This window comes from Balaenoptera ricei, chromosome 11 (genome assembly GCF_028023285.1).
Source record: "Balaenoptera ricei isolate mBalRic1 chromosome 11, mBalRic1.hap2, whole genome shotgun sequence".
In the NCBI taxonomy this organism is placed as follows: domain Eukaryota; kingdom Metazoa; phylum Chordata; class Mammalia; order Artiodactyla; family Balaenopteridae; genus Balaenoptera; species Balaenoptera ricei.
In genome coordinates, this window is record NC_082649.1 from 94,625,033 (window position 1) to 94,647,806 (window position 22,774).

At 41.7% G+C, this 22,774-nt stretch overlaps 1 protein-coding gene and 1 long non-coding RNA gene across 4 annotated transcripts in view; one reads left to right on the top strand and one right to left on the bottom strand.

Moving 5' to 3' along the window:
- LOC132375162 (uncharacterized) overlaps positions 1–22,774 on the bottom strand; it is a 497,604-nt gene that overhangs the window by 115,940 nt on the left and 358,890 nt on the right. The gene's annotated exons all lie outside the window — the stretch shown is intronic.
- The window catches only part of LRRN1 (leucine rich repeat neuronal 1), a 36,244-nt gene continuing 14,193 nt past the window's right edge, over positions 724–22,774 (top strand). The window contains exon 1 of one of the 3 annotated variants that reach the window (XM_059940203.1): positions 724–1,195. The gene's annotated coding sequence lies outside the window, so the exon portion shown is untranslated. Of the gene's footprint in view, positions 1,259–11,405; positions 11,425–22,774 lie in introns of those variants that run through there. The other 2 variants (XM_059940204.1, XM_059940206.1) reach the window with 2 other exon arrangements.

The following is a 22,774-nucleotide window of genomic DNA, read 5'->3' on the forward strand; positions in this document are numbered from 1 at the left end:
AATCAGAAAGCTGTAATTACAAAGTTTCAGAAATGTTTTCTGAAAGCCTCCCTAAATAAGAAGCTGCTTCGCCGTTCATTTAAGTGTCATAATACTCTCTTTCCGCGGCAAGGGCTCAGACCAGTTCCGCGTGCACGTACACCCAGGCATGTATACCCAGGCATGTACACACAGCACAAGGAATCGCCATTCATTTTAGGAGGAAGGGTCAGATTTCATACTGAGACTTGGTTCTCTCGGGTTGAATTTTATCTGCTTCTCAGTCCCTGGAGCCCAAGTTCTACGTTGCACAGAGATCTGGCACCGTTGTGCCTAGTTGGCCTGCTACCGTGGGCTTTCTTTTTTTTTTTTTTCTGGTGTGTCTTTTGCTAAGAAACGGCAATGTGTTTTGCCTGCCTAACCCAGCCGCAGCCTGTCGTCCCCTAGACAAAAAGCGGCAGCCCGCTGCTGCCTGCAGCGGCCGCGGCGGCGACGCAGGGAGGCCGGGCCACCTGAGACCCGCGGCGCTACGCCTTTGTTGGGCCGGCTACAGATGGTGCCCCAGCACTGGGCTGAGCCGGGGGCGGGCGTGGGGGGCCGGAGGACCGGAGGGGGAGGCCGGGAAGGGGGTCGGACGGGAGGGGAGGAGACCGTGGAGCAGCCAATCGGAGTGCAGCCCATCAGCTGACCGCTTTTGCTTACACCAGGTGCACGCCGGCTGCGGGGAGCACAAAGCCGGGCGCACCGAGGGCGCCGGCAGCAAGCCGGCGAGCTAGGCGAGGCCAGTGCGTCCGCGCCTGCAGCGCCCTCCGGGCGGGGAGAGGGGCCGCCGGCGTCAGCCCGGGCAGCGGCATCCGCGCGGTGGCGTCCCTAGGCGCCCCGGACGCCGTCCTCCGGACCAGGACGCTCGCTGCCCCGCCCTCTGCACCCCACTTCTGCCCTTTTCCCTAATCCTGACTGCCCCTGCCCCGGCCCCCGAGAGCCGGATTGAGCCCAGGCCCGCTCAGCAGCTGTTGCTCGTGTGGCTGCCTCGCCTCCTGTCTTGGTGTTCTGCCGGGAGCCCCCCAAGGAGCCAGTGCCTGTGGGTTGGGAGGGAGGCGCCGCTCAGCCGGTCCTCCTCCTCCTCCTCCTCCTCCTCCTCCTCCTCTTGCTGCTGCTGCCGCCGCCGGTGCCTGGTCCGTGCGCACCCCGACACCCCCGCCAGCCGGGCCTCGGGGTAAGTGCGCTCGCCTAGCCGGGCAGCGGCGGGAGATGTGGGCGGCAGCGAGGGGAAGTCGAGGTAAACTTGGCGGCGTGGCGGGCCCGAGAAGGGTCTGGGGAACCTGGGACAAGATCGCGGGCCTAAGGGGTACGAGGGGGCGCGGCTCATGAAACTGGGGAAAATGACGAAGTCGGGGAAACCAGAATCTAGTGACCTCCTTACTGAAAAAAATCACTGGGGTCGGGGAGAACGATACTTCGGAAGGAAGGCCGAACAGAAGCGAGCAAAAGGCATTGACAGGAGGCGAGCCCGCTAGATTTCAGGGACCGACGCGGGGGAGGGTGATGCCCGGGTATCCGGAGGAAGGAGGGCTGCTGGAATGTGAACTGGGGAAGGCAGCCGGAGCCGGAGAAGAGCGCGAAAGGGGGGCCCGGGGAGTTGGAAAGAGGACTAAGAGAAGGGGAAAGAAGGTGGCAGGCTGTGGTAAGAGAAAAGAGGAAGGATGTTTTGGCGGTGGCCTTGTAGGTAAAGAAAGGGACAAGGGGCGTAATTCACAAAGCATCGAGTGTACTGAAGTCAGGGTATTGGGAAGGATCTGCTCAACTGTCGCGCGGTCGAAGTGGGGAAAAGACCTCATCTTACACGTTTTGAGTCCAGAAGGGGTGGCAGCCTCAGGAGGCTTGCCAAGGATGCTGGAATGTCAGGGAAGCCTCGGTCCGCTCCAGGCACGGAGCCGGTGCTGGGTTCCCCGCGCGGCCGGGGTCGATGGCGAGGAAAGTTTGCCAGCGAGTGTCCTTTGTGCTGCGTGGAGAGGGGTGTGGGCAGCCGCCGACTCGGCACTTCCCAGGGCCCTGCAGCGACTACCTCCGCGGAGGCGAGTCCCTGCTTGGCAAGCCCAGGTAGAGTGGACAGATCGAGTAGCTGGAGGGGCGCGGCGCACTCGGGGCCGGTGGGAAAACCCGTCCCAGGACGGTTGTGAGGGAGCCGGCCTGCCTCCTCGCACTGGGAGGTTCGGCGGTGGTACCTGCTCTGGGAGACAGAGGGGGACCTTGACTGCTGGGTTCACCGCTGTAGCCACAGTGCCCGGAACTGAATGAATGAATGACCGGGGTGGGAATGGTTTTGAGGCATTCGAACCACAGAGGAAAAGGCCAAGGGTCCAGGAAAAGAGACCCTTCTCTAAATATCATGCCACCATTAGCATTAGCATTTTCACTCCCAGACCCAGAAAATAAAGAAAAAGTGGAATTCAGTGAGGCGACAGGTATTACTGACTTGAGCTTTTGCTTGTAGGATTTTTTTGAAAGGCAGTATGTTGTTTTGTTTCGCAATTTGCCTTGCCACGATGGTCTAAAGAATTAATATCACTCGAATATACTCATGACTTCATTTTTAAGAGCTAGGACTGGAGGACTGGAAAGTTCAGTAAGGTACTTTGATCAGTGTAACTCTAGAGTAAAAGTGGTGCTCTTGGCTCCAGGGCCATGTGTGTCCCAAAGTCTCTGATTTGCATGCAAATGTGAGCGAATCCTGGCAGATGTCTGGCCTCATCCATTCACATGAAGGAATTTGAAAAGACAAGGAGTCTTTAGTTAACAATAGACCTTAAGAAAATGGAATAAAGGCGCAGTGAGTTTTTCTCTTTGGGAATTCCAAGGCTTGCTGACACCTTTATTCAGGAGCCAAATTCTCTGAGTGCTATTGTATTGAAAGCCTCAAGTACTGCTTGCTCTTTACCTGGCTGTGTGTTTGTGTGCAATTTCAAGCTGGATGTTCTGAACTAGTGAGGAAAATGGTTATATGAAGCAGACAGTAACTTAATTTCACTTCTGGTGGTTTCAAGTAATTTCTGAATTGACCCCTCAACTTTTATTTAGAGTTTCTTCTCTTTTTCTTTTAGTAATCCCACCTCCTGCTCACATTTGCTCTCCATCCTCAGAAATATACAATATAGGAGAAGATAGTTGTAGATGACTAACAGGAATCTCTCATTAGAATGTCCATAGTCCAGTCAAAATCATTTTAGTAACAAGCACCAAACTTATAGAACTGCAGGTGATGAAACCATCACGTTCCTAGTCACCTGAGGGATTTTAGGGTCACAGGACAGAACAATGAATAGCGAGTCAGTCATGCAATAGACCCCAAAACAGGGACATTTCTGCCTTGTCTAAGAGTAGCTAATAGACCTCTGCATTGCTCACCTCCTGGCACTGATCAACCGATGAACAAAAGGCGGGCAGTGTGGGCCACACGTGAGTCCCAGGGGTTATACCTACTGACAAGCCAGCCCAGTGGCCTCTTCTTTTGTCAGTCTCAAACACTGTTGAAGGGAAAAAGAACCTATTCACTAAACAGCGTTTGCCACTGTATGCTATATATTCACTGAAAGGGACATTAAAATACAACCAAAAAAAACCCAAAACAAGACAACATTGTTTTGAGGACTCAGTGTGTGGGGGGATGGGGGATGGATAACAGATGTTAGTCTGCTGTTTTACATGTTTCCTTAAGTTATTTTCGCTGGTTCAGTAACTTTTTTACACATAAAGCAGTACTTTCCCAGGAGGGGAAAAATGAACTGAGTCAAATTTAAGTAAGAAAATGTTATAGCCAAGATTACATTTTCTGTCTTAGAGCTATCTAGAAGTCAGAAAGTAACAAATCATTATAATAAACTCTTATGTGACTTAAGCCTGGGATTTTGTCTTTATTATGGACTTGAGGGCTACCTGTAAAATGCAGTTGACATTTCTAAACTAGGCAATAAGCCGTTTTACTGTAAAGTTATCATCTAGGTATTTTGGAAACAAATGTAAGTTTAAAATGACCAAAGCCTCACATTTTGTGAGAACTTACTTCGGCTGTTACCTGCCTGTGTGAAATCTTTGTTCTGCAAGTCTAATGAAAGGGAAGATTAGGGCTTACTCCTTGGTAAATAAAAGTAATAAAGTACTTATTATTAGAAAAGGATCACTCTGCTAAGTAAAATCTTAGACCGGATCCAACTGCCGACTCTGGTTCTGAACAATAATATAGATAGTTCTGGGCAGTGTCTGGAATTCCCAAAAAGCAGGGGAAAACTCAACCATTGATTTCTCTCTGGTTAGACCCTGCTAAGGCTAGCCTCTTGACCTGAACTGTTAGAACAATTATCACATATTCTAAACCAGTGACACCCATGGGAACAAACCCAGTAGGTACTAAAGAAAATCTGTCTCTACAGAATTACAATGCTACTTCCCAAGCCAGTTGGGCATGATTATAAATAATTAGAATGGTGGACTTTTTAATGTCACCATAAATAAGCCATGAATAAAGTATGGTAAATTATAGGACCTGGGTGTCACTTTTTACTAGACTTTCATAATGCTTTCTTATAATTTATTTTTAAGCTACAAAATAATAGTTCTTTGAATGATTCGCTTGAGCACTAATGTAAGCTTGCTCAAATATTGTATTTAACTTTTCAGAATTATTATGCTGAACATCTATTTTGGGTTAAGGCAATCTGGAGATAAAGCAAATTCCAATTTAGACTCATAATCATATTTTGGTTTCTGGGAACAATGTAAGTATCTTTAACTCATGAATAGAGCTTTGATTAATATTTTATTCAAGATGAAATTATAATTATATAGATGAAGTCAGAAAAACATGTATTCTCTCTTGTTTTGGCTCAAAGTGCAGAACAGAGACAAAAGTTAAACCCTATATGTAAAATCCAATACTTTAGTGACCAAGGGAACCATTCATTCTACAAGTCTTCTTAAATGAAGTCTGCCTTTTAAATTTTCTTGTTTTACTTATTTTATGGATACATCACTGGATGTAGCATCCAAGTCTCAAAACATAGACAAATGCATAATAAATTGTTTACTGACATTAAAATTACAATACATGATAAAATAATATAGTATATATTTTCAGACTTTATGGCCACCCTATAGAAGTGTTAAGCATATTATTCAATAATTAAAACATATGCCATTTTATGTTAGAGTTTTTTTAAAGAAACAATATGCAGGCTTATATATTATTATTATTATTTTTACTTTTTGAATATTTCCAAAAGGTCTAACAAAGGTAGGATATTATTAGCAGTTTTATCAGTTATTTGGTGGGTAACTAAGCTACCTAGTCATAGCCAGGTGATCTTAGATCAGCTTCTTAACCCCACCAACCCTCAGTTTCCTCATTTGTATCATGACAAGGTTGGGAGTATAGGGCTGGAAGGACTAACTACCATAATTAGTGAGATTGCTAAAAGGTTTGTGGAAGCTGTGTCTTCAATACCACAACTAACATAAACATTTAATTTGGACGGAACCATTACACTTAATATACCAAAAGTTATCCTGAGATGCACAGAAACTAGGCTTAAACTTGCATTGATACAGACTGGAGGTCTGTCAGCTCTGATTTGAGGGTACCCTCCAAAGATGCTGCTGCCTTGACTTACAACATTTAGTTTTGAAAACTGAGGAGTGAAAACTGTGTTTACAATGGCTTATTGCCTTCCATTTACACTCTTCATAGCTCAGGGGTTGAAATGTTATTTGAAAGCTCTGATTAATATAAGTGTCTTGTAATTTTCTGGCCATCCTAGCTCACATCTATTATACCCCTGGCAGACATGTGGACTCCACAACTGCCCCCTCATTTGTATATGAAACAGACACACTGGTGGCATATTTTGGTTACCATAGTTACATTAACAATATACAAATGACCTGACATACTTCTTCGTGAAAGGTTTTTGTTGCAAATATTATGTTGACCTGGGAGTAAAGGACAACCATCTAAAGTTTGAGGCATACATAGATTAATCTGTTGTCCATTTCTGAAGCCACCATTTCAATCATGGGAGAAGAGCCATCCTACAGTGAGGTCCAGGAAAAGGCAATCGCAAGACTTTGACTAGCAAAGATTTCCAAGGGAGGCATTTCCAACAATGCTTAACCTCTACAGGAGGATGTCTGTTACGTATTCATTTCAAAATATTTGCTCCTCCTATTCATGACTGCCCTTTGTGAGATAATATATCAGCATAGTCATTTTTGATTCATACAAGGAAAAATGGACAGCATCCATCTCAGTAAGACCCAGGAGACAAAAAAATCAATCTGCACTATTAAGCAGTAAGCACAAAGAGAGAATCTTCATTTAGGATAACTAAAAAAGCTTTACAAAGAAAGATTGCTTAATTGGTTTCATGCCTATAATTTTCCCCTCTAGAAAAAAATGTTAGCATGGCAATAAAGAATATCATTAACCTGCACTGTTATTTCACAATAGTAATAAGTCTTAATTTGCATCTATAATAATCACTGTAATCAAGTACTGTACAGGGAGTCAGGAAGGCACAGGCTCATTTCCCAGCTCTGACACCAATGACTGAATGTGTGACCTTCTGGATGTCCTGCCTCCCTCCTGGTGCTTCACGTCCCTATCCGAGTTGTGTTTTAAAGGATCCAGGAACACTGGTAGATATTTCTAGTACTACCACTGCAAAGAATTTGATTTCTGCCCTATACGTCATGATGAAATGGAGAGCTAAAGGTCTGGGGGACACGGCAAGGTGATTTTTCTGGTTCCTAATCCCACAACTGAGAGATTGTTTTGTTCTTTTAAAAATTTTCTCCCCCTAATGTGACAATTCCCCACCACCTCACTTGGACTCTCTTGAGGGAAAGAATTTTACTTGGGATATAGGAAGCTGCTTGCACACTCAGTAAATATATACTGACCACCAGCCATGTGCCAGGCATCATAAGAGGTACTAAAACCAAAAGAAATTAGCTTGATTTTTCTGCATCTTGTATGCTAAATCCATCATAAGCATTTTAAGTATTTATTAAGTGCCTGGTATGAAAAAGCACTTGGCTAGATCTAGCATGGAGGTTTTCAACTAGGGGTGATTTTGCGCACCCCCCCGCCCCCAGGGGACATTTGGAGACATTTTTGTCAATTATTGTCACAACTGAGGGTGGGGTGTGCTACTGGGTAGAAGCCAGGGATGATGTTAAACATCCTAAAATGCACAGACAGTCCCTCCACAACAGAGAAGTATCTGCTCCACATGTCAGTCAGGCCAAGGTTGAGGAATCCTGCTCTGGTTGATGTAGCTCTGCCCTCAGTGAGTTTAAGTCTAGTACAGGTTACAGAAAGGAGACTGGCAAGTACAATAAAGCATGCTGTGATGGTAAGAGTGTGAGCTACAGAATCTGTACAGAAGTAGGAGCCTTCATTCAAAGTTTGGCTGCCAGCAAAAAGCTTTAAGAAACATTCTGATTAATTCCCAGAATGGGCTATCACCTGGAACACCAGTGTTCAGCAGGAGACAATTTTAGATCTAACCTCATTGAACATAAGTGAGTTGGATGGTTGTTTGAAAGAGGGTGGACGCCTTAAGTTTGTTGAGAACTCTACACTGGGGATGGAGTTGTTAATTCCTTGTAGGACTCAGAATTCAGAGTGTCTTGAGTCGTTAGGAGAGGAGGCTGGAAACAGAATGAATGTCAGCGGCGAGAAACATAGGGCTGTACAAGCTGCTTAAAGAGAAGATGTAGCTGAGTTGACAAAGTGAATAATGCCTCATGTTTTAGAACCTCAAATTCTGCAGAGTCCTTAAATATGTATCTCATCTGACCTGCCACAGTCTGAGACACCAAGTATTATCATTCCTTCTCCCTTTTTTCAATAACTAAGGTATCAGAGCCATGGAGAGATTCAGTGTGACCTTGGACGAGTCACTTAATATTTCTCTAATGTTTATCTATAAAAGAAGAGGGGTTGCAAGGCTCTTCTTCCTAATGCAAGTTCAGTTTGTCTAAGGACACATCTAGGGAAACAGTGGAGCTGGGATAAGACCAGCCTCACTGCCTCTCTCAGACCCAGTGCCTTTCCCATTCACACCAAGGCTGCTTCCTGGACCATGAAGTCAGAACAGGTAATAATATGACAGTGATTCAGCATTCTACCTCTTGGGTTACCAAAAAGAGCAAGGATTTTGGAGGCGTCATTTATAATGTATAATGCAGAGAAACTTAAGCTGGGTTTCCCAGATACCTAAGGACTAATCAGACTTTCCCTCTAATATTTTATTTTAAGCTGACCTTAGAAGCTTAAAAAAATACTGTGACAAGCTGGGAAGAAAGGTTCATAGGAGAGTGATGCTAGGGTAAGAAAATGATATAACCCAGAATGTGTGTGCAGAACTGACGATGTTCTGCCTAGAAAAGAGATGCAGTAGTGGCGTGGCTTTCTGCCTTTGTTTGATTTTGCTCTGTTCTTTGGCAGGGGTATTTTAACTTTCCTCCCAGAGAACAATGACCAGCGTGTACACACACACACATGCACACCCACATACAACAGGGATGACACACTAGATTCCATACTGAGACATTTATGTTTTTGCTTTAATTAAGACTGGCACATTAAAAATGAGCTTTGGGGAGAGCCTTCTCTCAAGGTTTTAAAGATTTAACTACTTCTCACTTCTGTGCGATGGAGTAATGTTTTCTTGGGAGAAGGAAGACTGAGAAGCTGCCTGACTGCTCAAATTTCTTTTCATCTTCATAATTCTGTGATTTCCAAGATCATGAGCGAGAGTTATGTAGGACTTCAGCCATGACCTGAGAGTTTCCGAGACACTAATGGAATGTATATTAACTTATCCAAGCATGATAGAACCACTGAAGACTCTGGAGTGGCAATTAACTGGATTTCTCCACTTGTTCTTCCAGCTGATTATGGTTCTTTGCAGGGAGAACTACACGTCAGGTTTAACCCCTCAAAGGACCAGTTAGCTTTGCTGTGTCCTACGGGGATAGTCTGTCTCTGGAATCCCAGCCGACCTCCCGCACATACCCACAAACTCATCATTTCTCTCCTGGGAGGCCAGGTGAAAAATTTGGGTCTCTTCCAAACCATCTGAAGGAAAAACACAAAGTATGTGGGCAAATACTGGTGGGATAGTTTTCTCTTCATGCATGAAGGATAACACTGTCAAAATAGAACCCTAGTGAAGAAGTTTCCAAATGGCTTCACCCTCAGGATAGAGCAATGGAATGAGAGATTCACTCCATGCACATGAGATGCTTTAGTTTTTAGGAAGAAAATATTATATGGAACTCCCAAATAGCATCCCCAGGGCCCACCATATTACCTAATATAGAATGTAGAAGCAGTAGGAGAAAGGTAATGCTATCCAACATTATTGTGCCTTTCCAGTGTGCCAGGAACCATCTCACACACCTTACCCACATTCATTCATTTAATCCTTGCAACTACTGTAAAATGTAGACACCCGCTTTATAGCTCAGGAAACTCGCACAAAGCAAATAAGTAACTTGCCCAAGGCCACAAACTAGTGTGTACTCAATAAATATTTATCAAATGAATAAATGAATGAATAGGATATACATCTGTTTTAGAGGAGAGAGTCCTTTATTCGAATTCTCAGTTTATAGCAGTCCTGCTTTCTAAGCAGGGCACTTTCAAGAATGATGACAAATGAAGTCTGGATGACAGATGAAGTCTAACTTCGTCTGGATGACAGATGAAGTCTCAGAGCTGGTAAGTGACAGAGCAGGGATATGAACTTGGGTCCGACTCTGAAACTGCACTGTTAAAGCACTTGGCTATGCTTCTTTCTCTTTAATTGCAGCTATAAAACAAAAGGATTGGACTAGACTAGCTTTCATAGCCCAGCCGGCTCTAAAAATTCTATAATTCCATTATTAAAGTAAGGTTTATGTAAAATAAAACATGATGTATTTTTTATTACTTTAAATTTTAAAATCTGATATTTTTATTTAACCAATCATCATTGAATTATCCTTTAAAATTACATTGGAGTTATTAACAGCATGTTTTTAAATTGTTTTTAAGATAAGTAATTTTAAATAGATGAAAATGCATACTTAAAGATTGCATTCTCCTAACCAGTATCATCACATGGCATATTGAATTATATCATCGTCTAAATTTAGAAGGTTTCTAAAAATTGAAAAATATCTTTCTGTTACACAGAGAAAAGAAGTCAAATTATTAATTGTGAAAAAAGTTACTCTGATATTTGCAGAGATAAGGAGATTGCTGAATATTATGAAAAGTATTGAGTGATTTTTACAAGAGCTTAAAGCTGCTAGCAATATTAGAAACTACTTGAGATTTGCTTCTAAATATTGTTTTGCTTTAAGAGATCCTTCTGGCATCCAAGTGATGCATCAGAACAATGTGAATCCCTGCCATAGTATTACAGGATGTACAATCCAAGGCAGGGCAAAGAGAGTGGATAACTAGGCAGGTCTTAAGAGTTGGGAAGAATTGGTTCCAAAACTGCATCCTAGCTGTGCGATGGAGTGATTTCAGTGAGCCTCAGTATCCTCATCTGTAAAATGGGGATAATGATAGAACCTGCCTTATAGAATCATTGGATTCATTCAATGAGATCATGTGTCTAAAGCATATTTCCTGGACCAAGGTAAGTACTTAGTAAATAGTAGCAATGGGTAGTAGTGGTATTATTATGTGGAAATCTGGCATTCTGACTGCTATTGTGTCTGGATGCTCTTTTGGAGGCAAGTGGATGTATTTTAACAGACAAGAAGATTCAGACTAGATATTTGAGAAGTCGATAGTTCACACGGTTGTCACCTTTTGTGATGAACCCCAAGAGAGCTTTATATTTGTCCAGACATGCAAGAAATCTTGAGTCAGAGGATGTACTTTGAAAGAAGTGGCAAACACATGAATACATTAGAGCTTTTTTGTTTCTAGATTCTGCTTTGTATCCACTCTCTCTTTTCTCTCTCTGAAAATATTATAATACTCCTAAGTTGTGATTCATAGAATCAGATTGTCTAACCAGAGAGAAAAGGTTCAGTTCAGAGCTATCATCCCCCAAAGAGGAGCTGAATTCAAGACATTGTTAGAACTAACAGACCCAAAAGCTTCAACTCTCTGAAATCCATTGTTAGATAATAAAGTTGTTGAGGCGTATAAAACTCTTAGAACAATGGCTAGCATCTTGTAAATGCTCAATAAATCCTGCTGCTACCACTGTTATTGTTGATTCTGTGTATCACCATCTTCATAACATTTATCTTCTTGCTTCTTGACCAAACTACAAAGCTCCTGGTTGGGAGCAGATTAGAACCCAATGCAGTGTAACCAAGAGTCCTCCTGGGAGCAGGTCAGTCACAAAGCAAGAGGAAGTACCGGGCAAGCCAAATCAGGTGACTCTTAAGAAGACCCCTGGTAGATTGACGTAGGAAAAAGTTGCTATGATTTAGCTTCTATAGCCTCTACCCCGTTTCAGCTAGCATATTCTCCTTTACTCATGAATGGGAGTGTTAGAATACAATTAAGTGCCTCATTTTCTTTGAATTCTTTGAGGGCTGGAAATAATAATTATGTACAGAGAACCTTATATTCATTGTCTGTTTAATCCTTCTAATCAGAGCTTCCCAACTGGTAGCTGGGTGCATTTACAGGTAATTGGAGATACTGATACTCTTAGCCCTTGGGGACAGCCAGTACCACCCAGTTAGTCACCTCTGGTAACCCTTGCCAATAAACAGCATTTTCTAGTGTACTGAGAGGAGGTGCACAGCAACTGTTATCCCCGGTTTAAAGATAAGGAAAAAACCTGAGACAAAGAATTTGTCCAATATCTCACAGCCAGTTAGTGTATAGGACCAGGTGCTTTTAACTCTGGTTTTCCTCCAGGCTGAGTTAGTCACACTGTCTTTGACTTTCCCGCATTTCCTTGTCCTCACTTCAAGCATAGTGTGTTATCTTAATTTAAGTTTATTTATTCACATCATTGTGATACCACCCCCTCCACCAAACAGCTCCTTAAGGGAAAGACTATGGCTTACTCAGCCTTGAGTCCCTGGCACCTAGAAGAGTACTTGGCACATGGAAAACACACTTACAAATATTCAGTGGATGAAAGAGGAAAGGGATTTCCATATCATATCTCTTTTTCATTTTGCCATGCTGTTTCTTCTAATAATTAAAAAAAAAAATTATTTCCTAAATAGTTTGGTAGAAATTAGTAGCTCTTAAACCTGTATTTATACTCAGAGATGTTAGTACATTACTATTTTAGATAGGTTATTATAGAAAGCTGAACTCATTTGGGGATGCTTTTATGTTATTAATGCCAAGGAAGTGTTATTAATCAAAAAGTATTCATTAAATGCATGTAGAATATCCAGTGCTATTAGCAGGGTGATGTGGAGGAATGAAAAAAGTGTACAAGGTGTTATTTCCATCCCAAATAAGCTTTGAGACTCATTGGGGAAACAGAATGAATAGAGACAAGACAAAATAATTAAGTGATCGTCTGTGGAAATTCCACAACAACAGAAAAAAAGAGGGGCTCGGATGAGATGGGTCTGGGTTTGAATTTCAACTCTATCACATACTAGCTGTGTGATCTTGGTTAAAAGACTTAACTTGTCTGATTCCCCAAGCTGTCTCATCTGTAGAATGGAGGAGTGATATGACCCCACAGGGCTGCTCTGAAGATATGTGGGAAAGCTCTTGCTATAATGCTTAGAACATGACAGTCATTTACTTCAGTCACTTGGCAAATATTGACAGCATCACCTCTGTACAGATCTTTTTGTGTGAGCTGGGGATACAGTGGTGGGCAAAACAGATGAAATGCAGTCCCGTCCTATGTGGGGCTTGCCTTCTCATGGGGGATAAAAGCATTAATCCGATTATCACACAAGGAAATGTAAAAGTATGGCTGTGTTAAGTCCAGTGAAAGAGAAGTTCATGAGGCCAGAATAGAACATTACATGGAGGCTTCTAAGAGAAGACCTGCCTAAAGAAGTGACATTTCAACCAAAATCCCAAGCATAAGTGAGAATTAGCCAGGCAATGGGGTGCACGGGGGAGCTTTGTAAGCTAAGATTTGGAGGTTGGAAGAAGCTCGATGGGTTTGAGAAACAGAAGACCAGTGAGGCTTAGAATAGAGCAAAAGGGGGGCCATTAATCTCAGACCTTCCTTTCCCCTTTCCTCTAAAGTACACTGGAGTTCAGACAAGACAGATTATTATGAAGTTCCGCAAAGGGGGAGTTTGCATTATGTACAGAAGGGATGCGATGTGTTGAATCTAGTCATGGAAAGGGGAAGAGAACAGAAGGCTTGAATTCCTGGAGAGAAGAATTGCAGGAGCAAGGGCTCAGGTGCCTGGGCTGGCTGAGTGGCATGCCAATGCCTGACGTGTTTGGACTGACATACCAAGACTAACAGCTAAAGAGCACAGGAGGAGAAAGTCTCTCCTTCCTTTCTGTGTGGTCTTGGGCATGTTACTTAACTTTTCCACCTCTTGGTTAAAGATAAAATGTATGTGAGAGTGACACAGAGTGTCTAGTAAGCTAATATACCTTCTTTAATTTCCTGCTTTCCATTGCCTTTTTCCCCCGTAATACATTTCCTTTTATTGTAGATGAACCCCTGATTAAGACACTGGCTAACTGACAACACATCAGCTGTGTTGCCCACAGATGTAAATTTTTAAATACTAGTTTAGGGGTATCTTAAAACCCTCTTGCTTGGTATGCAAATGTTTCATGTGTGGAATATCATTCTTGTTCCTGATCTCCATTATGTAAATTGCACTTAGCCACATCTGGCCGGGTGTTAACATGAAAGACGTGACTGATGTTGAGTGTTCAAGATCCTCCAAGAGATTTAGATGCTGAGTAATTCCATTAGGGTGCTAATGACCGTAAAACCTAGTTGTTATTGATCTGTCCTCCATGGAGAGATCTACTTTTCTGCCTGATCTCAATTATTATGGTTCATAATACAGAGATCATTTCAGCACTGAGTTAGCATGCTGCCCCTGTAATAATTTGTTTTAGCTTCATCTTTGTATTGACATATAACTTAATTCAGACACTATCACCAAATAGTTATCAAAGGAGATGATGGAGATAGAGTGACTTATTTTTCAGTAAGATGCCATTATCCTTCATATTTATACTGTGCTTTATAGCAGTACATCTCTGGTCCCCTGAACCCTTTTATTACTATTCTACTTTTCTCTCCATGCCTCTTGAGATCTTCTTAAGTCTTACCAATTTCAGTTCTCATTACCTCTTATTTAGCTTATTGAAAATGCTTCTTAGTGGGTTTCCCCATATCCATTATGTTCCCTCTCCTGTCTTACACACAGCTGGTGGATCAATCTTTCTGAATTGTAGAAATGATCCCATAGTTCCCTGCAAAAGACATTTAGTGGTCCCCACTGATAATGAGATTGTGCTGGATATTTTCCATACCCCTCCAGAACCACCCTACTCCACTTTGCTTTGCAACCTGGGAATCAGATTGTATGGACTGTCCCAGTGGGTCCTTTGCCATCTGGTTTCTGTTGACTTCTGCTTCGTGCAGTAGCTAGCTCAGGGGTGTTGGGCCATCCTTTGTGAGTTTACCTTAACCTTGTCCATGCCTTGTAAATGGTCCCTTTTTTAAAATTTTCTTTATTCACTCCCTTTTGAATGTACCTTCTGTTTTCTGCTAGGTCTCTGACAATGATAATAAATTGAGAGAATACTTCTTAGTGAAGCATAAAAAGCCCTCCATAGCTAGGCACCATCCTTCTTTTCTGTCTTGATTTCCATTCCTATCTTAGAGACCTTGAATCTCATTCATAATGAAATAGTTCTGATTCCATGTACCTATTCCGCCTCTGCTACTTTGGTGCCTTGACACCAGCGGTGTGCTGGTAAATGTTTAACAGTCAGATCTCCAAAAAGATAAGCCTGATTCGTAGTGTTTGCCAATTTCTGTGGTGTAAGTACACTCACCATGACCAATCGTAAGCTAACAACATGATGTCTCTAAACTTGGATGTGAAAAGAAATGCTTACAATTGGCTCAGGACACCACTGCTTTGCATACAACTTCACCTCCACTTAGGATGCCTGCTTCCCCCCACTCCTCAACAGTGCCTTACACAGAAGAACTGCCCAGTCAACTATTCTAATTCATTTCTATTGTTCCTTTGAAGGGTACAGTAACCTAATTGCCAGCCACATGTTGATGGTAATACTTCTGAACCCAGAATCTTCTCATGAGTGCTAACATGGGTGCTTGTTAGATTTTGGAGACTTAAAAGTCCTGAAGCAAAAATAAGTTACCTGTCCATATTTTATCCCAAGTTGCTGAAGCTTACTAAAAGTTGCTTAATTCTCCAAGAAAATAATTCTCATTTTCTGGTCTTGTGTTCAAATTATGTCTTCATTATCCTCATTTAAATATAACTTGAAGTAATAATAAAACAACATTAATATATTTCATCACTATTATAACCAGTGGAACATTCCACAGTTTAAATAGTGTACTCTTAAACCTAAAACTCTACAGAAAGCTTTTAAGGTGTATGTTAGTCCTAGATAGATAAGATTGCACTGCATTTTATTCTAAAATGTACTTTTTTATGAAATAACCTTTTTATTTAGTCAACCTTTCTAAGAGATAACTTTAATTTTGCTTCATTAAAAATATCATTCCTGGGGCTTCCCTGGTGGCGCAGTGGTTAAAAATCTGCCTGCCAATGCAGGGGACATGGGTTCAAGCCCTGGTCCGGGAAGATCCCACATGCCGCGGAGCGGCTAGGCCCGTGAGCCACAACTACTGAGCCTGCGCGTCTGGAGCCTGTGCTCTGCAATGGGAGAGGCCACGACAGTGAGAGGCCCGCGCACCGCGATGAAGAGTGGCCCCCGCTCGCCGCAACTGGAGAAAGCCCTCGCACAGAAACGAAGACCCAACACAGCAAATAAATAAATAAATTAAAAAAAAAAAAGTCCAAAATAACTTAAAAAAAAAAAATCATTCCTATAGTTAAGGTTCAAAAAGTAACTACAATTTCCATTAGAAAACCAGGGAAAGTAATAAAGATGATCTTATAATAGCATTGGATTATTTTATATTTTAATGGTTATGATGGCCATACAGATATTTAACTGAAACTATTCTTTTTACTTTTAATTTAATAAGACACATGAATTGAAGAGACTATAGAATGCATTATGATTTACAATGCCTGCTGGCATCTTAATGTTCTCAGCTGTTCCTTTGCACCATTGATTACACAAAGCCTACACTGTGTAATTAAGGACCAGCCCACTAATGTGCTCTGGTGGATTTATGGCATCCAGGTCATCCACGAGCGGAAGTACTTTGAGTATTGGACCATTAGTTTCGAATGCATACTAACATAGGTGAACACACTGGCATCAAAGAGAATCTATAATAAGAAACTAGTTCAAATTCAGGGAGGTAGCTTTCACCTGATTTTAATTTACTAAAACAATTTAAAAACCAGATTACTAAAATCCTAATTAACTGGAATTCTTTTCCTCTAGAGTCCACTTTTAGGAGAAAATGGGAAATTAGAAGAAAATAAGTTAATAACCAAGGCTTTAGATTTTTAAAAAATTTCCAATATGTGTTCATTATCAAGGCCTTGAAGAAAAAATGTCTTTTAAAAAAACAAAAATTTAACTACCATTATCAAAGGCAAGAAAGTGGGTATTAGAGATTGAAGCAAAAAGCTTTCTAGGAAACCTTTAAATTTGCAAATTCCCTGAGCCTAATCTTCTGGTTAACCAAGGTTTTACTTTACAAGTTAGTTTTATTCTGTGTACCTGGGAGAACGCTGCAGTGTATTCACGCTACTTACTGGAGGTCCCATAACATCACTGAGGCGGGGCTTCCCTGGTGGTGCAGTGATTAAGAATCTGCCTGCCAATGCAGGGGACACGGGTTCCAGCCCTGGTCCGGGAAGATCCCACATGCCGTGAAGCAACTAGGCCTGTGAGCCACAACTACTAAGCCTGCACTCTAGAGCCCGCGAGCCACAACTACTGAGCCCACGTGCCACAACTACTGAAGTCCGCACGCCTAGAGCCTGTGCTCTGCAACAAGAGAAGCTACCGCAATGAGAAGCCCGCGCACCGCAACGAAGAGTAGCCCCCGCTCGCCGCAACTAGAGAAAGCCCGCGCACAGCAACGAAGACCCAACACAGCCATAAATAAATAAGTAAATAAATGTATTAAAAAAAAAAAAAAAGAACACTGAGGCAAGTGGGTTCACAGAAAGGGTTCTCACTCAGAATGTAACATACTTGGGTTTAATATCGGCTCTTTCACCAATTAGCTGTGGGAATTCTGGCAAGTCACTTGATCACTGAGCCCTAAGGTCATTTATAAAATGAAAATAATCACATCTACCACCATCTTGTGCTGTGAGAATGTAGGCAAAGCACTTCCCACGGTGCTGTCCCTCTTGCTCTATATCCTGCTCCCCATCCCTGGCCTTTGGCTATGTTAGCACTCTTCCTTAGAGAGCCACTGCAGCCCCCAGGCCTTCAAAGGGAAGGTTTGAACAGGCAGGCACACTTTTTGCTATATTTATCCTCTCCCAGTGATGAAGAAAATCAGGTTCTTTGAGTCCTTATTAGAACAAAGTCATATAAAAATAGTTTAGAAAAAGAACTGAAACCAAGTTTATTTTAAGAGTTCAGGGACAGATGGCTTTATTTTGCTTCTTTAAAAAAGATGGCATTCTGTAGAAATACAATGTCCTTAAGGTCTATCAAATTGAAGGGCAAATACTGTCACTCCCCTGAACACTGCAGTCTTTAACCTTGAGTAGCAGGAACTTTTTACATTAAAGATATGTATACTTCTATATGTCGGTCTCCAAATTTTAAAGGAACATTACCACGTGGAAGGGATATGTTCTTGACATTTTCTCAGTCTGAGATTTAAACAGCACTTAGTCTTCTAATTGGCAAATTCTAAGCAGTCAGATTCTTTAGAGAAATATTACTAGATGAGATCTAAAAGTATAGGCTCCCCTCTGAAGGACATTGGATGCTTTCATTTTTTAAATAAAAATTTTGTGAAAATGTCAGTTAGCTAATAAAGATTACTACTGGATATAAAAAAATATAACAAAAGATAGTACAGAACTCTTAGAGCAAAGAAAAACGCAATAAATATTCTGAAATGGATGTAAAAATGTTTGCCATTTTTTTGATGAGAAGTTACTTTCACTATTACAAACTAAACTCTCATTCAGTCTAGAGCAAAAGAAAATCTAATACAATCTAATGGAGTTGCTTGACTTGGTTGGCATCCAAAAATCTACAGCGTTTGTATTAGCAGCCTACATATTGGCACTTTCAGTACCAACCATGATGAGTCTATTTTTTTCGTTGGTCTATCTGTAGTTTCGAATGTATAATCAAGATCCATTGTAGCAACTGGCTCCTTATGGAACATTTATTAACATGGCATGATGAAATCTATGTGTGCAGTGAAAATACTAAGCAATACACTGTGAAGTTCTTAAAAAGAAGTAATGAAACTTAGCCTTCTAGGCATGTTAAGGCTGCCGAACTAAAGATTGCGCGTTTATTTAACATTTAATCATGTCGGTAATTACAGAGCAATTATTTTATACAGACATATTACAGGAGAGGAATTAAAATAATTTGTTAAAAGACTAAAATTAATTGATTTCATGGTAGTTTTTATATCACTGCACTTGCTGGTACTAAAAAGGAGCAATAAAAATAGCCCAGTTGTTGGTTCATGTTTTGTTCTGTTTAGCCTTCTGTCGGTTTCTCAATTCAATAATGTTAAATTGCTACTTTACGATTCCAGTTATGCAAATAGCTCATTTCTTACAAAGAAAGAAAGAAAAAAAAAAAACTTTCTTGATCCTGCAAGTAATGTAAACAGAAAAGAAATTTTTTTTCCTGGTCCAGCTTCCTTTGCCTGTCTTAGAATCTGAGGTTTAAAAGGGATTTGAAAGACTGTACGTTCAGGAAGTCTGCAAACTGTAACTGGCATATGACTTTCAAAACAGTGGAGGAAAAGTGATTTTGGCATAGAGCTGAGATAGCTCATGAGTAAGTATTAGTCTTGCTTGCTAAGTCCTAGAGAAGAAGCTCCCAAGATCATCGAGTTTACCACGACGTTTAAAATTCAGAATGGGTATCTCCCTATCCATACGATGTATAGGCAATGGTAGAAAACAACCTCTTTTCATAACCAGTGTATGTGTTGTAGGTGTGCAGTGGGGAGAAAGGTGGTGAGGAGAGTGAGCACCTTAAATATTAAATAAAATAAGCATTCATGTAAAAATAATTAGGAAAGTAGTTAATACACATACAGCACTGTATTATTTTCAGGACTGCCATAATAAAGTACCAAAAACTGGGTGACGTAAACAACAGAAATTTGTTGTTTCACAGTCTGGGTGGCTAGAAGTCTGAAATCAAGGTATCAGGATATCAGCAGGGTCATGCTTCCTCTGAAACCTGCAGAGGGTCCCTTCCTTGCCCCCTCCCAGCATCTGGGGGTTTGCTGGCAAACTGGTGCTCCTTGTGTACTGGTGTAGCTGTACAACTCCAGTCTCTGCCTTCATTGACACAGGGCGTTCTCCGTGTGTGTCCCTGTATTCACATCATCTTCCCTCTTATAAGGACACCAGTTATATTGGATTAGGGGCCCACCCTGTGCCAGTATGACCCCATCTTAACTAATTACATCTGCAACAACCCTATTTCCAAAAAAGGTCACTTTCTGAGGTCCCAGGGGTTAGGACTTCAACATATCTTTTTGAGGGAGGACAATTCATTTGAGCCTTTTAAACGACCCCAGGAAGAAAGGAAGCTCACACTGCTCTCAAAGGAGGACTTGGAGTCTAGAAAAGTGACTCTCATGCATGCAGAGCCAGATTTTAATTCAATCTGTTGGCTCCAAATCCTGAGTTTACTCTCATCTTCTCAAGAGCTGCCTTATCAGTTGGCATGTTTTCCCATCCCCTTTCTTCTAGAGGGAAATATAGAGATCATTTCCTGAGTTCTCAAAAACGATTTCCATCTTTCCTACCATAATATGAATTTGCCTTGCTAGTTTTTAGCATTACTTTTATCTCATGTCTTCTACTATTATCTTGCCCAAGGGTATGATCCCAAAATGACAAATGTTTTTGATGGGAGCCAACTAAAATGCTTAAAACACAAAACAGATAGGGGCATTAGCACTTAAAGGCCTATTCATTCCACAACCGATTCTGAGCGCCCCCTAAACACTCAGCACTCTACCAGGCACTGTGTAGCAAACACCATCAAAAATTCTTAATTTCTAAAAAGTTTCCTACACTCAGCCTTGTCTTTAGGAAATAGACAAAGAATCATGGCATTTGCTACAGGGATAGACATTTTTTGTTTAGGTTAGTTTTTATGCAGGATGGTTTCTGACAACTATTTTCAAAGAGGGTAAGGAGAACAATGGTGCACTCTGATACTTGGTTTGAAGGCAGGAGTCCAGACTTGTTTGCCTTATCCTGAGATTCTGGACAGAAGAATTCTTTCTTTATGACTTTCCTTCTGGAGTCAAATTATGAATCTTTTAAAGAGTGCATTGGCTTTCCTGTATTTGCTTTTTGCACACCATCATCCATACACCTGTTTCAGGTGGACTTTGTTCTCCAGGGTGGCAGGCCCCATGAGTGGAAGGCTGTTGAAAATGTGTTTTGTGACATATCTTGGTTGTTTCAGCCAACATTTATATACCACTCATAGGCCAGGCACTGTGGTACAGTGCCTACCAAGAGGAATAAAACACAACCTTGGACCTCAGTTATATATTAGCTTAGAGTTTGGGTCAGCTCTAAAAACATTTGGTTGAGTAGGTAGAGAAAGGAAACAGAGTGGCTTAGAGCAAAGGCAAGTCAAGTGACATCTTTGCAGTTATCAGGCCCAGGCCAACGTGGCTGCCAGACCCTCTGAGCCTGTGAGTGGTGATAGGGCAGAGCCCAGCTAGGATAGCCTGAGGCTGGAGTATTAAACTTGGTCTGCTTTAGAGACCCATGTGCAGCTTTATACACCCAAACCCTATCCCAGGCCAACTTCATCAAAATCTCCATAAGGAATGAGAATCTGCATTCTTTTTTTTTTTAAAGTAATCTTTTTTTTTTTTTAAGTTTACTTTTTTTTTTTTAATTACTTAATGATTTTATTTATTTATTTTTGGCTGTGTTGGGTCTGCGTTTCTGTGTGAGGGCTTTCTCTAGTTGCAGCAAGCGGGGGCCACTCTTCATCGCGGTGCATGGGCCTTTCACTATCGCGGCCTCTCTTGTTGCGGAGCACAGGCTCCAGACGCGCAGGCTCAGTACTTGTGGCTCACGGGCCCAGGTGCTCCGTGGCATGTGGGATCTTCCCAGACCAGGGCTCGAACCCGTGTCCCCTGCATTGGCAGGCAGATTCTCAACCACTGCGCCACCAGGGAAGCCCAGAATCTGCATTCTTAAAAAGATCCCTGGGTAATGAACAGCTAAGTTTGTAGATCTAGGGCTCTGCTGCCCAATATGGTAGCTGCTGGCTATTTACATGTAATTGAAATAAGTTGAAATAAAAATGTTTAATTCCATTTCTCATTCATACTGGCTACATTTCCAGTACTCAGTAGCTTACTCAGTACCCTATTGGGAAGTGCCAATACAGAACATGTCTGTCATCAGAGGGTTGGATTGGAGAGCGCCGATGGAGCTGTCACATGTTGGCAACTCTGATCTCTCCTTCCCAAGGATCCACATATCTACTCACTCCTTCCTTCCTTTTGACATGTATCTTATTTTACAGTCACTTGTGTATTTGTCTTATTCTCTCTCCACAGGATTATAAATTCTTTAAGGGCAGGGTCTGGTCTTTCTGGCCCTGTGACACAGTAAACACCCAATGAGTATTTGCTTGATTTAATGAATCTAATTAAATTGGGCATCAGTTTATTAGACCTCTTTTGCATTTAGTCTGAATCCTGATTTCATCACAGTCTGGAAAAAAAATCAGAGAGCAGGATTTTCATAAATCACAAGCATGAGGATGGATGGGGAGCAGATATGTGCTAAATTGCAAGCTTTTTCTTCTTCTTCTTCTTTATTTTAAATAAAAGTGTGACGTTTAAAAGCACAGGGTTTATATCAGCCCAAATGTAGAAGAGACCCAGTAGGACTGAACATTTGCAAGCTTAATATCATTGTCATATTTGGGTACCTGGAAAGCACATTTTAATTGATTCAGTTAGTTATTTTATTTATTTATGGAGTGCCCACTATGTAGATGCCAGGCCAGTGTCATTGTGAACAAGACGGAAACAGGGTATCTACCCCGTGAAACTCAATTTAGTCCTGGCAGATTAAAATATTGGCAAGGACTCCCCATGCCCAGACAGATTGGGATAGAAGAGGAGCATGATTTGGGCTCTGGCCTCAGGTGCCTGGATTCATACAGACTCTCCACCACTCTACTGGCTCCAAGATCTTGGCCAGCTTATTTCATTTTTCTGAGTCTCCATTTCATCATCCATAAAAATAGAAAAATTAATGTTTCCTACCTCATAGGGTTGTGAGCATTAAATGCAATAATTTATGTAAAGTGCTTAGTGCAGTGCCTGTGGCACTGTAAGAGCTGACTGCTGTTAGCAAGTACTGACTGCTATTATTATGACCACTACTCAGCCAAAACGACTCCACAACAAAC